At 41.1% G+C, this 12,932-nt stretch overlaps 1 protein-coding gene across 15 annotated transcripts in view; it reads left to right on the forward strand.

The window, feature by feature from the left end:
* The window catches only part of LOC309640085 (uncharacterized protein), a 51,034-nt gene that overhangs the window by 27,726 nt on the left and 10,376 nt on the right, over nucleotides 1–12,932 (forward strand). Inside the window, exon 2 of one of the 15 annotated variants that reach the window (XM_082418384.1) lies at nucleotides 10,183–10,223. The exons of the other annotated variants lie outside the window; for them this stretch is intronic. The gene's annotated coding sequence lies outside the window, so the exon portion shown is untranslated. Of the gene's footprint in view, nucleotides 1–10,182; nucleotides 10,224–12,932 lie in introns of those variants that run through there. 15 annotated transcript variants of the gene reach the window in all.

Consider the following 12,932-nt stretch of genomic DNA (forward strand, 5'->3'; position numbering starts at 1 on the left):
AAGTGATTGTGACAAATCTTTCTTTTTGTCTCTTAAATGTTTTCCAGGATACACACACAAAATGTACATTGGCATGAATATGTGGGTGTTTATTTGATAATTAAAAAGAAGGAAGGGAAAGAGGAAGAAAGGGAGGGAGAGAAAGAGGGAAGGAAAACAAAACAAAAATACAGAGACAGAAAAGAAGTCTGTCAAGAATAAATCAGAAACTAAATAAAATGGTACCTTTGGAGGAGTGGTGAGAATGGCATAGGGACATGTCATAAGAGTTAAAGGTCTAATTTTATAATTGGGAATTTTATGGATATAGACAACTAGGAAAACCTTAGGAACAATCGGTTTAAATGTTCTCTTTTCCTACTTTTGCATATCTGAAATTTTCCATAAGAAAAGGTTGACATAAACAGATAACCTTTAAGGAATCTTTATTAGATGTAGCCGGGACCTTTCTGATACTATAAAACACCCCAGAGCACTTATTATCAAGGTATTTACACACACACACACACACACACTCACTCCTCTGGAAATGTGTTTTCAGTTTTTTGTTTTCCTGATCGTGAAGTAAATTTTCTTAGCGTTTTGCATGATGTCCCTAGCAGTACTTAGATATTTTTCTGAAACTCTCTGACTCATTTCTTGATTTCAATGGAAACAATACACACCTATTAATAGTAAGATTAGCTTCTATTTTTTTCCTGTTCATATTGTGAACATCCTTCAGCTTCTTACTTTCTCTTGATATTTGCAACTCAGAAGATTTAAGCATCATCTGCAGAGTTAAACATTTCATTAAAAAAAAAAAATCCCTCCTCCAGACCACTTATCGTAAAATATTAAGTAACACTAATCCAGAGGCCCATCCACTGGCGGTTCATCATCCAGAAAATTCCTTTGTTTCCTGCTAAAAAAATGAATTACTGCCTGCTGACAACATGCTGTTCCTGAGCCCAAGATTGTTAAAGAATTGAGCATGTGTGGGTGTCGATCATTGTCGGAGGGTTTTTGAATAAAAGCTAAATTAATTGGCTCCACTTACTCTCTATTTTCTGCATATGCTCCTTTCTGGAATTAATGGGCAATTTGCTCGTGATGTTTAATACAAGCAAACGTCACTTTGTTAGTGTCTTATCATAAGTGATGCCATCTGTCCCATCTATTAACATAACAAGCGGGGGCAGCTGGATGGATAGTTCACGGGCCTTTCCTTGCATTGAGGTGATCAATAACCTGGAAATAGAGGCACCATGAGACACACTTGATAAATGTTTCTCTAGTGATGGAATATATTTGGAGGACGCATTTTTGCTTGGCTGTAATTTCAGCCCTGCTTGCCCTGATGTCAATAAGGTGTAAATCATTCCAAGCTGCGGTACATCTATTTACAGGAACTGAGCGTTAACTTTGTGTAAAGTACTGGTAGAAACTTTATCTCATGAAATCGTGGAAGTGGCATTGATAAGTTGCAATCCTTCCCATTTAACAGTTGAGGGCGTGACGACTCAGGACACTGAAGCTTGTCTTAGAGTCACAGGGTAAGCCTCTGAGCTGGGACTAGACCCAAGTCTATCTGATGATGAAGTCTTTACTCTTTCTCTTTGCCATTGTCATCACCTAATTCCTGCAGAGGTCATGGGTCTCAGTGGTGCTATAAAGTACACGAGATGCATTCACCTGTCAATGGACTTTTGGGTTGTTTCCATGTCTTGGCCATACGTGCATACGTACTGTACAATGGAATATTATTCAGCCTTAAGAAGTAGGAAATCCCACCATTTGTGACAACATGGATGGACCTGAAAGGCATGACGCTGCATGAAATAAGCTTTGTGGGGTTTTTTTCTAAATAAATGCCTTTGCCAAAATAAGATTTATTTTGAAAGTCATTTGAAAGACAGTGGTTTAAGGGAGGAAACCTAAGACCCAATGGCTGTAGATTCCAGACTTATAGTCTTTCCAACCCGCACCGATGGTCTTTGTCGTGCCGAAAAGTTGCTTTCTTTGGCAATTCCTACTTGTAGATTCCTGGAGAAGGCATCTTTCCCATAAGCCTTCTTCATTTTTATTTGTAGAGCTTTATTTCCAGGAGACAGCGTGTTAGCTGGAGATGGGTATATATTTTTTAAACATCAAGGAAGACGTAATATGTTCAACAAAATGAAGCGGGCTCCCCCAGAGGTGAAGAGGAGAGGGTCTCTAGTTTTGCTTATCATCTTGCTGCAAACAGAAATCCACACGTCGACATAGTCCCCAGCACACACCACACGCACAAAGCCTCCTTGGCAATATTTGGCCAAATTTGGGCTGATTATCCATAAAGCACAGCTGTCTTCCATGCTGGGGAAGAACAAAGAAACTGCAGCTGCAGGAGGAGAGGGAACAGTTTTCTTGAAGCAAAGCTACTGCCCAGTGATCAGGGCCTTTTGTTGTTTCCGTTTAAAACGAGGAAACCAGCTTCAGAGCTTGCCTTTGCTGACGGCCACGCTGGGAGAAACGCCAGCACGGAGCAGGGGGGTGTGCCCACCTGCTGCCTCTCCAAGCCGGCCCACCTGGGGAACACCCCCGGGAGGGGATGCCCGGGCCTGCCTGAGCCTGGCAGCCCTCAGCCGGCCTGGCTTTGCCTATAATTTTGGGACGCAGCCCAGGCCTAAGAGGTTCCTGGGTGTAGCCTTGTTTTACAGAATTATTGGGTTTGTGGTAATAAAATCAGTGAGTATCAGTGACATTTGATTAAAAGGTGACGACTCTGAAACACCCATCCCACTTATAAACTGAATCCACCTGGACTTTTTGGTTTGTTTTGGATTTTTGGGTTTGTTTTGTTTTTTGATTGGGTCTATTTAATGTTTCATCACCCTGGCTTCAGTTCAGGAATCTTAAAAAATACAGCCACTATGGAGAATAATATCAAGGTTCCTTAAAAAAACTAAAAATAGAGCTACCATATGACCCAGCTATCTCAGTATTGGGCATATACCCTGAGAAAACCATAATTCAAAAAGGCACATGTGGACTTCCCTGGTGGTACAGTGGTTAAGAATCCGCCTGCCAATGCAAGGGACACGGGTTGGAGCCCTGGTCCGGGAAGATCCCACATGCTGCAGAGCAACTAGGCCCGTGAGCCACAACTACTGAGCCCATGTGCCACAACTACTGAAGCCTATGCACCTAGAGCCCGTGCTCTGCAACAAGAGAAGCCACCGCAATGAGAAGCCCGTGCACTGCAACAAAGAGTAGCCCCCGCTCGCCACAACTAGAGAAAGCCCACGTGCAGCAACGAAGACCCAACTCAGCCAAAAATAAATAAATAAATAAATAAATAAATAAATTTATGATGAAAAAAAGAATTGATTAAAAAAAAAAAGACACATGCACCCCAATGTTCATTGCAGCACTATTTACAATAGCCAGGACATGGCAGCAACCTAAATGTCCATCGACAGATGAATGGATAAAGAAGATGTGGTACATATATACAATGGAATATTACTCAGCCATAAAAAGGAATGAAATTGGGTCATTTGTAGGGACTTGGATGGACCTAGAGACTGTCATACAGAGTGAAGTAAGTCAGAAAGAGAAAAACAAATATCGTATATTAACACATATATGTGGAATCTAGAAAAATGGTACAGATGAACCTATTTGCAAAGCAGAAATAGACACAGAATTAGAGGACAAATGTATGGACACCAAGGGGGGAAAAGGGGGATGGGATAAATTGGGAGTTAGGGAGTGACATATACACACTACGATGTATAAAGTAGATAACTAATGAGAACCTACTGTATAACACAGGGAACTCTACTCAGTGCTTTGTGGTGACCTAAATGGGAATGAAATCCAAAAAAGAGGGGATATATGTATATATATAGCTGATTCACTTCTCTGTACAGCGGAAACTAACACAACATTGTAAAGCAACTATACCCCACCCCCCAAAAAAACAACTAATGTCCAGGACCTACCCCCAGAAACATAGACTCATGTTTTCTTTCTTTCTGTCTTTCTTTCTTTCTTTCTTCCTTCCTTCCTTCCTCTTTCCTTTCTTTCTTTCCCTTTCTTTCTTTCTCTCTTTCTCTCTTTCTCTTTCTCTCTCTCTTTCTTTCTTTCTTTTCCTCACATTTTCTGGAATGAGACCCAGTGGTAAGTATTGTGAAAACAACACTAACTAACAAAAACTTTTCAGTTGATTCAAATGTGTAGCCAGGGATGAGAACCACAGGCCAACTGTTGAAATATTTGCAACACAAGATTCTTTGTTTGGATTAAAATATATGTCAGGGCAAGTCTTGAGCCCCAATAGAATATTAAGGATTTCTCCCATGATAAAGTGTGTTGACAATGACAGAAATCTTTAGGAAGGAAGTAAACAAGTCTCATGGTACACGGTGCAGGCGTCATTTGTCATAGACCAGCCAACATCCCACCTGTGTTATATGATAAGTGGCTTTAGTTGTGCGAGTTTTCCTGCCCTTCACAGTTGGGAACTGGGAGTTTATACTGCTGATGATAAAGAATGGTTCTCAGACATTTCCATGGCACAGGGGGTGAGTTATGACTCTGAGTTAAGTTTAATGAGGGAAAAAATAAGGCAGACGTGATGCTTTGTAGGATGGTCTGCTCTTCCCGAAGTAAAGACGCTGCAAGGTTAGTCTTCTCAACTTGCACCAGGATGAAATGCAGAAACTTAGGTTGTTTCGTGGTCTTTGAGATAAAACGATGAGTCATAGATTTTTATTTTTATTGATTGATTGATTGATTTTATTTTATTTTTTTTGGCCTCCCTGTGAGACTTGCAGGATCTTAGTTCCTGACCAGGGATCGAGCCCGGGCCCTCGGCAGGGAAAGCACATTGTCCTAACCACTGGTCAGCCAGGGAATTCCCAAGTCATAGATTTTTAAATATTCATTTAATGATGTTGGGGACTTGTCAAGTCTGTGAATGCCTGTAAGTTATGCATTTGGCTTCATGGGAGCTGGGCGCCCAAACACAGAATTCATCCTTCTTGCTCACTGATCATTAACTTAGAGTTACTAGTGAGTTTAGAATTTTTAGTGACCAACAATTCAAATTTATCTGGAAATAAAAGATTTCCCAGGATGCAGGATTTTCAGTACTAAGACCATGCCATTCACAGTTGGTCACCCTAACACTGCAAATTATGACTTCAACAGACAACCCCACAGATGCACTTGACTTCCCCATACAATGTGTGTGTCCATAGCACACAGCCTGTGAGTTAAAATCCTAAGACAATTGTTTGTGGAAGTTTGCCCCAAACATTCTAGACTTGTCCAAATAATGTGAAAACACCCTGCTCCCTCTATACTTTTACATGGTTAATCCTTTAATTTAATCCTTTTAGATCCTACTCAGGGCAAAAGAACTTGTTCCATGTGTTTTAAAACTGGCAAAGAAGGGTTGGTGTGGTGTTTATAGATGGCATGCAGAGGCTGGTCTAAGAAAAATTTGATCAATCCACTGCATTCTCTGGTAATTTGATAAGACTGATGAAGAGATACCTTTAGTTAAAAGTATTAATCTTTGGTTTCTTGTCCAGCACCTTTGAGCTTCTGTGTATGAAGCAAACTTCATAAGATAACCATTAGAAAAACTTACTAATCAACTAAGCTAAGTTGATCAAGAGTACATCCATTATTTATCCATTATATCCATATATATCCATTATATCCACTGAAGTTAGGGATCACCATTTTGACAGCCTTAGTAGTGAAGAATCATTTGATAGAGTTTTATGACCTGGGCTGGGTGATTTTTTTAAATTTTTATTTTATATTGGACTGTAGTTGACTTACAATGCTATGTTAGTTTCAGGTATACAGCAAAGTGATTCAGTTATAGATATACATATATAATAGCTATTCTTTTTCAATAATTTTTCCCATTTAGGTTATTACAGAATATTGAGCAGAGTTCCCTGTGCTATACAGTAGGTTCTGTTGTTTATCTATTTTATATTTAGTAGTGTGCATATGTCAATCCCAATCTCCCAATCTATCCCTCCCCCCTTCCCCTCTCCCCTTTGGTAACCAAAAGTTTGTTTTCTAAGTCTGTGAGTCTGCTTCTGTTTTGTAAATAAGTTCATTTGTATCATATTTTTTTAGATTCTGCATATAAGTGATATATGATATTTGTCTTCCTCTGTCTGACTTACTTAACTTAGTATGATAATCTCCAGTTTATCCATGTTGATGCAAATGGCATTATTTCATTCTTTTTACTGGCTGAGTAATATTGTATTGTATAAATGTGCCACACCTTCTTTATCCATTCATCTGTCGATGGACTTTTGAGCTCCTGTGTATGAAGGAAGCCTCATAAGATAACCATTAGAAAAACTTATTAATCAACTAAGCTAAGGTGATTTGAGAGTACATCCATTATTTATCCATTATATCCATAGACAATATTATAGCCCCTGGAGTGGAGGATTACCATTTTGACAGCCTTAGTAGTAGAGCAGGGAAAACAATCAAAGGGTCATTTTGATAGAGTTTTATAGCCTGGGCTGGGTGATTTAAAGGTAGGTCTTACAAGGCAGGAAACATGTTAGGATTAGTTTGGAATTGATGGGTACAGAGGCCAAGGTCTTGAATAGAGTCTTGATGAGAAAACTGTAAATCATGATAAGTAGGCTATTTTAGTTTGTTTACAGTTTTATTCTGACTCGAGTATTCCTTAGAGCAAGAAGACAATTATTTTGTGCTTGTTCTGACTATTATTTAATATAGGAACAAGAAAATATGCCCAGCCTTGTTTAATACAGGAACAGGACATTACCCTGGTTTGGGTTCTCCAGTCTTTTAATATTGTGGTCACATATTGATTTGGCGGGGGCGTGTTGTGGTAGAACTCCTGAGTTCTTCTTCTGGAGGAGTCTCTCCCCTGAGAAATATTATGTCAAATCTTGGTGGGACCGTTAATGTAGATAATAACTCCCGTTTGCACAGGTGATGAGACTAGGGGCTGGCAGAAGTAAGTCAAACTCTTCCTGGAATTTGGTTTGTAAGCAGAAACGTACAAGAATTAAAAAATGGTTGTAGTTGGTTTTTTCAGCTGGTTGAAGAAACCATTCATTCCTACAGCCTGTTTCCCTAAAATTACCTTTGTGCACAGTGCTTTTTGAGTTTCCCTTCAAGGTACTCTCATATCATTTCAAAGTTTTTCTTTTTGTTTTAGTTGTCTAAGTGAGCCAGAATTTGCCTCTGTTAGATTTAACCAAAAAAGATTATTTGACACATTTAACCATTATTTACAAAAATACTATTTTCTGCATAGCCCGTATCTGATCCCAATATGTCAGTGTGTCAATTTCAAGTAGTGACTGCATCAGAAAAGTACACTTGAGAATTATTTACTTAACCATCTAAGCAATCTTTTCTCCCAGAGGTGGGAGATAGGATCCTTTTCATTCAGAAATATTTTTCATTTGTTTTTGTTTATTCAACCCCCATTTGAATTCCTGCCATGTGCCAGGCACTGTTCTAGGGGTTAGTAATACCACAGTAAACAGAATCCCTGTTGCTTTGATGGAATGTACGTTTTAGTGGCAGTAGACAGCAAACAAGGAAATATACGTCAAACAGCAATTAATTTTAAAGAAAAATAAAGATTAAGTGTGATAAAGAGTGCTGGTAAGCGAGGAGGAGAGCCGCCATTCTATCAGAGTTGGGTCAAGGACGACCTCTCATTGAAATGTGATGTTTGGCGGTCCAGTGGTTTGAACTCCTCCGTGCTTCCGTTGCAGGGGGCACGGGTTTGATCCCTGGTCAGGGAACTAAGATCCCCCAAGCCAAAAAAAGAGAAATGTTTGAACAAAGACTTGAAGGTGAAGAGGGAGCCACTAGGCTCTCTGCGGGTCAAGGCAGCAAGAATGGGATGTGCAACAGCCCCCTGGGGCAAGGGTATGACTGGAAAATTTGGGGACCAGTATGAATGGCACCCAGGGCACCCCAGGGGGCTGGGAAGGGTTGAGCTCAGAGAGGTAATGGGAAGGTCTTCCAGCCTCTTTGCCTTTTGCTTGCAGCAAAATTGTAGCCACTGCAGGATTTTGAGTAGATGAATAATATGGTTGACTTCCATTTAAGAAAAACCATTAACCTGTTCGCTATACTAATACAGGGCTGAAGCAGGGGCAAGGATTTTTACAGCCAGGAAACCTGATATAGACTATATCATAAGCCACATGAGAGAACGCGGTGGTTGAGGACGGGAGGTGGGAGGGGGGTGTTCAGAAGTTGTTTAGATTTGGAGTATTTTTTTTTTCAAATAAATTTATTTATTTTTGGCTGCGTTGGGTCTTTGTTGCTGCGTGCGGGCTTCTCATTGCAGTGGCTTCTCTTGTTGCGGAGCACGGGCTCTAGGCATGCGGGCTTCAGTAGTTGTGGCTCACGGGCTCAGTAGTTGTGGCCCGCGGGCTCTAGAAGGCAGGCTCAGTAGTTGTGGTGCACGGGCTTAGTTGTTCTGCGGCATGTGGGATCTTCCTGGTCCAGGGCTCGAACCCGTGCCCCTGCATTGGCAGGCGGATTCTCAACGGCTGCACCACCGGGGAAGTCCCTAGAGTATATTTTTGAAGACTGATCCTGTCGCATTTGCTCTTGGATTGGGTGTGAAGTGGGAGAGAAAGAGAGAGCTCAAGGATGAACCTAAGATTTTTGCCCTGAGTCAGAAGAAAAATGGAGACAATGTTCACTTACCTGAGGAAAGTCAATGTGGAGGCGATTTGGGGAGGAAATCTAGAACTCTGCTTTGGACATGAAGGGTGAGAGGTCTGCTTGCATCCAAGATGAAATGTCCAGTAAACAATTGGTTATAGAGTTTGGAATGCATGGTAGAGATACTAGTTGGAAATAAATGTATCCATCACCAGCCAAAATAGGTTATTTGAAACCTTGAGACGAGAAGGGATTAGCCAGGGAGTGACAGTAGGTAAAGACAGGATCCAAGGATGGCAATCTGGGGCGTTTCAGTATGTAAAGGAATGGGGAATGTAGAAGAACGAGGGCGGGACCCTGAGAAGTGGGCAGTGAGTTTAAGTAAGAGCCAGACGTGACTAATGTCTTAGAAACCAACTGATGGAACTTTTTCAAGAAGGAGGGGCCATTGCTTGTGTTCAAGGAAAATGCCATATTAACTCCTTCAGCCATGTGGCTACCCAAGCAGACATCATGCCCATAAGCTTATGCAGAAAGAATTACATTCATGGGAAAATCAACGGGGGGTTGGGGGACACATCCTTGACTCCCCAACATTCAGCCAGGCCACAGTGTATATATCTGGTTCCCCAGACTCTCGGTGTCAGCAGCATTGCATGTTGCCTAACTAAAACAATTTTATTCTTCAGAAATAAGCTTGTAAAAACACAGAGCTGAGCGTAGCCTCGAAACTCTAGGAGGTACTCAGAACGAGACTGACAACCTTAATTAGGAAATATCCATGCTAATTAATCAACCTTGATAAACAAATATCAATGTCTCTTGCTCCTTCTAACAATCCTTGGTTTACCAAATCTACCTTGGTTCTGTTTGTGATGTTGATGGATTAGGTAACATCGCTGTTTCAACGAAGTGCCAACATACCTGGCTTGTTTCCAAGAAAATGAAGAACTATGGCAGCACCCTGGAGCAAACCAGGCTACAGGCACCCAACTCAGCCTCAGAAAATACCCAGACTCTCAAAGACTACCATTTGGAAGCAAACTGTGACCAAATCGTTTTTTAAAACGTGAACAATAAAATTGCTTTGACCTTAGGAGATGTGTCCCAGTCCGGAGGCAGCTTAGTTCTGGGGCCGCAGGCAGTAGATTTTTACATGAAAACACCCAGTACACGTGAACTTTAGAGGGTCCTTGTCTACTCTCCTCCAAAAGGCTTTAGGCATCACACACAGATATGCTAAAACACATAGCAGTTGTCTCATAGCAAACAAAACACATACTTACCATCGTTATCGTCAGCGAAATGACAGCGACAACGAATGGACCTAAAATGGTTAATTATCCCCGTAACAGTCTACTTCGATAGTAGACGGTGAAAGTAGAGGCATTATCTAACATAAGTAATAGTCTCAGCAAGGGGATCAGTTAATGCAAATTTGGCAAGGAGGTAATCAATCGGTTCAGGATTTTAAACTCTTTCTCCCTACCTGAGCTACGCTAGGCACCTGGAAGACATCTCGAAATAAAGAGGCTGCAGCGTGTCTCCTAGGACTGGAGGTAAGGCGTGGCCGCATGCAGAGCTGGTGGTATCCAGACAGCTGGGGTAGGGGGCACGCATCTTTCTAGGGAGGGTCTCCACCGGTCCTTGGGACTGGGGCTAGGTGGGAGGAAAGACAGATGGGCAGTAAGTTCAAAGATGCTGAGACTTGAAAGCGATGAGGCTATACCTGAGATGAGGAAACTCACCTGATAAAAGTTGGGGGCACCTGGTGGAGAGTGGTGAGCCAGGCGACAAACAGTAAAGAGAGTTTATGTTTCTTAAACACTGACAAGTGCGTTATTTCTTGTAGTGCCTTTAGGAACCCTCGAGGGTAGAGAGCGACATCACCTACATATACATGCACATTTGACTTACTCAGATTTTAGTATATTTTCTTGGAGAGAGAAACAGCCCCACAATTCTCCCCATCTCCACACAGCTCTGTTCCTCAGCTCCAATGAGGAAAGAGAGAGTAAGCTTTGTGTTACATCTTGACTTTTGCGTTTCTGAGTGCCATGATCTTGATGCTATTGAGACCATTTATGTGGTCTCCAGGAGTAATTTTTAGTTTAACAGATTTTTTGCCTTTGCAGTGAATTCAGAATGTAATCCTCAGAATTAGATGCAACGCCGCTGTCCTATTAATATTTCTAATTTACAGATGAAAAATAAAACAAAATGAAAAACAGGGGAAGGTTTCTTCTGTATAGAAACATTTCTAGCTAACTATGCAGAAGAAATAAGAGAATTAGAAAGTCATCGTTCTGAAAGCCTTCGTGGAAATATGGATTTAGACCAGGATCATCAATGCTGAGACCATTTAATGTAAGATGGTTAAAGATGGCACCACTAGACCCCATTGGACAGCCTAAATACTTGCCTTTAGATGCAGTACAGCAGGAAGTACAGACACAACCCATGAAATATTCTTGCCAAAAGGTGTAAACCCAATCTAATCAAGCCTCCAGATTCTGAATAAATGACACAGAAAAAGAGGGAGGGGGCCTTCTTACAGGTTACAAGACTCTTAGGAGAGATGCCAACTAAATGCAATGTGGTTCTTTTTTTTTTTTTTTTTAATCCTGATTCAAATAAACTGGCTACCGTAAAAGACATTTGGAGGCAATCAGTAAACTGAAGAACACTGCCTGAATATTAGATAACATTAAAGAATCCCATTAATGTTGTTAAGGGTCATAATGGCATTGTAATTGTGCCTCCAAAGTCATTATTTGTTAGATGTATATGCTAAGGCATTTGCTATTGAAAATAGATTGGTGTCTGTAATGTGTTTTAAAATACACCAGAAAAGAAAATGAGATTACTCAGGAGTTAATAATTGGTGAAATAATAAGCCCCTGGACATTCATGACACATTTATCTCCACTTTTATCATTTCCACAATCAAAAGTTTTAAAATGCATAAAAGGAAAAAAGTATAAAATATTCCATGTCCAGCTCTATTGCTCTCTTTCCTTACCTGGGTATATTTTTCTTCTAATCACTTTTCATTCCCTCCTATAGAATATATTTTTTCCCCTTCAGGATGTAAGCTCATGGAGAGTAGTCTTTTTTTATTTTAATTTTTCTTTTTAATTTATTTTATGTTTGGCTATGTTGGGTCTTTGTTGCTGCGTGCGGGCTTCCTCCAGTTGTGGCGAGCAGGGGCTACTCTTCGTTGCGGTGCACGGGCTTCTCATTGCAGTGGCTTCTCTTGTTGTGGAGCATGGGCTCTAGGCGCGGGCTTCAGTAGTTGTGGCACGTGGGCTCAGTAGTTGTGGCTCGCAGGCTCTAGAGCACAGGCTCAGTAGTTGTGGCATGCAGGCTCAGTAGTTGTGGCGCATGGGTTTAGTTGCCTCACAGCATATGGGATCTTCCCGGACCAGGGCTTGAACCCATGTCTGCTGCATTGGCAGGCAGATTCTTAACCACTGCACCACCAGGGAAGTCCCTGATTTGTTGATGGTTGGATTAACCTCCAGTATGTAGAACAGGGCCTGGCACCTACTGGGAGCTTGATGAATGCTATGATTGTTGAATGAAAATGATGATAAAAAATAAAATAAATAAAATGAAGTTAAAAAACATAAGCGAGTACTTAACGTCCTATGGAACACTAGTCCAAGTCCAAGATTACATGCCCAGGGAGGAAATAACTTCAGAAAACCCTGTACTTCACGCCTCCCTCTTAGAGATTCACAAAGCACATGAATGTATCAATGCATCTTAGAAAACTTCCCTTAAAGAATCTTGCTTATTTTTGAGGAATCAACTTATTTCATTATAACACTAACACTTCCCAGGATTTATCTTTACAGAAGATACTGTGGAGGACGCTCACTTCCAGAGTGAAAGGGACACTTTGAGAAGCTAAAAAGTAAGGACCAAGCTTGGGACACGCTTCTGTCTGGAAGGGGCGGATGGAGAGCCAGGAAGGTAGAACATAGGAATTGGAGTCTCACTCTTTTCTCATTGGTTCTTCACCCACACATTTTCAGATGATTCTCTAAATAAGATCCCAACCACCATCTACCTTCAAGAGGAATATGGAGGAGAGGGAAAAGGAGGGGTGGAGACAAGGAAAATCCTCATAGGAAAGCCACACTGATGCTTTGTGGGGAGACCAGAGGCAGGAGCAGTCGGTGCCTCCAGAGAAGCATCTTTTTTTTTTTTAATTATTTTATTGAAATATAGTTGATTTACAATGTTGT

Source organism: Balaenoptera physalus (genome assembly GCF_965194825.1).
Source record: "Balaenoptera physalus genome assembly, chromosome: 12".
NCBI classification, from domain to species: Eukaryota; Metazoa; Chordata; class Mammalia; order Artiodactyla; family Balaenopteridae; genus Balaenoptera; species Balaenoptera physalus.